The following is a 4,127-nucleotide window of genomic DNA, read 5'->3' on the forward strand; positions in this document are numbered from 1 at the left end:
TAAATTTGAATACACAACTACCACCAACTCATAAAATAGTACCACCTCTATTAATCATTATAAAATAATTTAAATAAATTATTAAAACAATAATTATTGATTTATTAATAACATAATAAAATTATTAATAAACATAATCACTAAGTAATAACATAAAAATTAATTTGAATTCATTAAATAACATTTAATATTAATTTAATTAATTAATACTAATTAACAAATCATATTAATTATTAATAATTAACAAATTATATTAATTACATTAATTAATAATAAAAACTATATTAAAAAAATTTACTAAATTTAATAATTTTTTAAAAATATCAATTTAAAAAAACCATTTAAAAACATTTTTAAAGGCCTGTCGGCCTGCGTAATCAAAGGTCACCATAGAAGGCCCTGCTATGGTCACAGCAAGTCCTACATCAACAGAACTTGTTATTGTCACAATAGGACTACTATGGCAGTCCCTGTGTTCCACTGGGGATAAGACGAGAGGGGAGGTGGCATGTGGTGGCCTACCTCCCCCCAAAATATATTTAATATTATTATTATTTTATTAAATTTGTTTATTGAAACAAATTACCAAATTCGCCCCCCTCCAATAAATTCTAATTTATAATTTTTTAAAATTTTATATTTAATAATGTAATTACATAGTAATTACAAATTATTGTGTAATTACACACACACACGCATGCACACACACACACACACACACACACACACACACACACACACACACACACACATTCCAATAGCAGATCTGAGAGAGAGAATTTACTAGAAATCAAATGAATTTGATTAATTTACAATCTTTATTCAATTTCAAACCCTACCCACAATTTCATTTTCTAAAATTTACCATGCTAGGTTTTTCTAATTCCCAATTCCTCAAATACAAAAAATTTCAAAAATGAAGAACAATGATAAACTACAAGGGTTTCAATAAATTAATTTGTTTCCAAATGAAATTAAGAATAGAACCCAGTAAATTACAACATAATGATATCAACCGAATCTAAAATTTTGAGAATAGATTTATCTAGCATGAAGAAGAGCAGAAATTTAAGAATGGAAATCTATTGCACAAATTAACCACAAGGTTCTACCTGAATCTGATGTTAATTCAACAATGCATGAAGCACACAAGTATTTCTCTTTCTTTTTGAAAACCTTCTCTAAAATTTCTCCTCCAAAACTTGGTTCCCCAAAAAGTGAGCTCTAATTTTTAATAATGAGTTCTCCCCTAAAATGAGGGCTTCAATTGTGCAATCATGCAAGAAGACTCGTTGATCTTTATCCTTTTTTATTTTATTATATTTTAAATATTCATGCACATCATTTTTGCCATTTGATTCAAATATCTTTATTAGATAATTTTCTTTCTCTCTTTAATTAATTTTTGAGACGTTTTTTATAAAACTATTTATTAACTTAAGTAATAATAATATTTAGCATTTATTTTTAAAATGATCTCCTAAATATATTATTATTAAATTAAATAAATATTATTACGCTCCAAAATTAGAACTATAACTTCATCTTTAAATTTAATTATTTTATTTAATTAATTTCTTAATTAATTTAATATAATTAAACATCAAATTTCTTTATAAAATTTCCATTAAATTATCTTTTAATTTTATTTAATTACAACTGAAAATTACAATAGACCCACAAAACCATATATGACAACTCAACTAAAGACAAAGAACATAATCAAACTCTAGGGTCAAAATCATGAATTCACATCACTTGACGAATTTGGATGAGTAAACAACTCAGATACTTTTCCTACTTTCTTAGATAATTGGCTTAGGTTAGGATTTGGACTCAAGAGTTATCTCGTCACTTATACCATTGGCATACTGCGATAGGGTATGCTCATCCTAGCAATTCAGGGAAGTCAATACTCGGTACCTACAATCTGCATAAAATTCATGCATGTACATACACATATATTCTAAACTAAACAGTCAATGGTGGGGAGTGGTACATCATGTAGATCCCAACTAGCAAGTGACTATGACTCCTTCCCTCAACCACATCAAAAAAATCAATCATAAAGTAAAACATAGATGTACACCATATGTTGGAATACAAACACCATTGGGCAGGGGGGGTGTGAGTGACTAAGTGGTTTAAAATACTTTTAAAAACTCAAAACAATTACAAGTTATAAAAATTTAACACATGAGCAAGATAGTTAATGAATAACAAAGTGACACAATATTTTAACGTGGAAAACCCCTTAGGTTAAAAAACCACTTTCAATCCAAAACTTTATTGGCCTCTTGGGCAAATCTTTTAGAGCTACAACTCTAGGAAGCACCAACACCCTATTTTAGAAACACCAATTTCAAGGAACACCAATCCCTTACTCCTAAAGCACCAACTTCATGAATACAAGAAGCACCAACTTCCAAAATGAACAAATGAGATATAAAATCAGAGGATCATCTTTATTGCAACACAAATCATGAATCACTAGTTTCAACTTCTTGTTGAAAATACAATGCAAGATATACTTCTATTCTCCTCAAAACATCCAATATCCAAATATATTTTCTTTTTCTATTAAAAGATTTGATCAAATACTGATATGAATGAATGAAGAAGCAATATATAACCCTTCTTCTACCTCTGATAATCTTCTTCAATAAAAGTCAAATAAAAAATATGAGAATGGAAACATAAAACATTACCCTTTTCTTTGCTATTAAAAATCTGCCTACAAATTTTTTGGTCTACAAGGAATTTCACACCAATTCTACAACTTATATCAAAACCACATGTTGGATGTTTTAGAGAAATGTATCCTCTACTTATAAACCAAGAAAGCCAAAATTTTGGAGCAGTTACATATCCCAAACCTCCATTAAACCAAAACCATCAAAAAAATTTGGTACCCATTTATGATAAACAACCTTTCTCTTTCCATACATGTGTTATGCAAAAACTAATGAAGACCCATTTTAGCTAACTCCAAGAGCTTTTCAGAAAGGTATGGTAATTGGAGTCTATCTGATAAAAAATTTGTCAACTTTCTAATAGACCAAAATTATTTTTTATATCCATTTTCAAAAACAATGTGAACATTAAGTGTTAATTATATAACACCTAAGTATTTTTCTTGAATATGTTTTGAACAATATTGAAGGACATCAAATAAGATAATTACATGATGTTAGCCATACCATATGCTCATTATTGACATCAATGACAACAATCAAAGAACAAATACCAAGGGTTCAACATATTCCCCCTTTGGCATTGATGTCAATACCAACTTCCACCTGTATATCCATGTGTACCTATATATTCTATATATGTGCCTGTATACCTATATATCCATGTGTACCTATATATCCATGTGTACCTATACTTGTATTTCCATAATGCAGACATCTTAATTTTTCTCCCCCTTTGACATCAATGACAAAGGAGATATAACAATGTTTCAATGTAAGAAAAAGATAAGAAAAGTATGCTCCCCTTGAAACCTATCACTCATTTATGAACTTATGCAAGAGAAGAGAGGGATAAAACCCCCAATCTTGTTCTTAATCCTTCAAATATAGCTTTTGAGAGAGGTTTTGTAAATATGTCAGCAAGCTAATCTGAAGAAGAAACAAATTCTAATTCAACATTACCATTCAAGACATGTTCCCTTATGAAATAATGACGAACATCAATGTGCTTGGTGCATGAATGCATAATTGGATTCTTAGAAATTTTGATTGCACTTTGATTATCACAATAGACAAGAACTGGTTTCGATACTATTACTTTCATATCTGATAAAGTTTGAACCATCCAAAAAACCTGTTGACAATAAGAAAATTTAGCTATATATTTAGTCTTTGTAGTAGAAAGTGTAATAGATTCTTGCTTCTTACTATGCCAACACACTAGCCTGTTACCTAAGAAAAATGTTGCTCTTGAAGTACTTTTTCTTTCATCTAGACAACCCACCCAATCTGAGTTAGTATAAGCAACAAATCTGAAATCATCATGTTTAGGATACCAGATCCCAAAATCCAAAGTACCTTGAATATATCTTAAAATTCTTTTTAACTGCCATAACATGAGATTCTTTAGGCGAAGATTGAAATATTGCAACC

The sequence above is a fragment of the Cupressus sempervirens genome, chromosome 9 (genome assembly GCF_028749045.1).
Source record: "Cupressus sempervirens isolate cs-2001-9-10 chromosome 9, ASM2874904v1, whole genome shotgun sequence".
Lineage (NCBI taxonomy): Eukaryota > Viridiplantae > Streptophyta > Pinopsida > Cupressales > Cupressaceae > Cupressus > Cupressus sempervirens.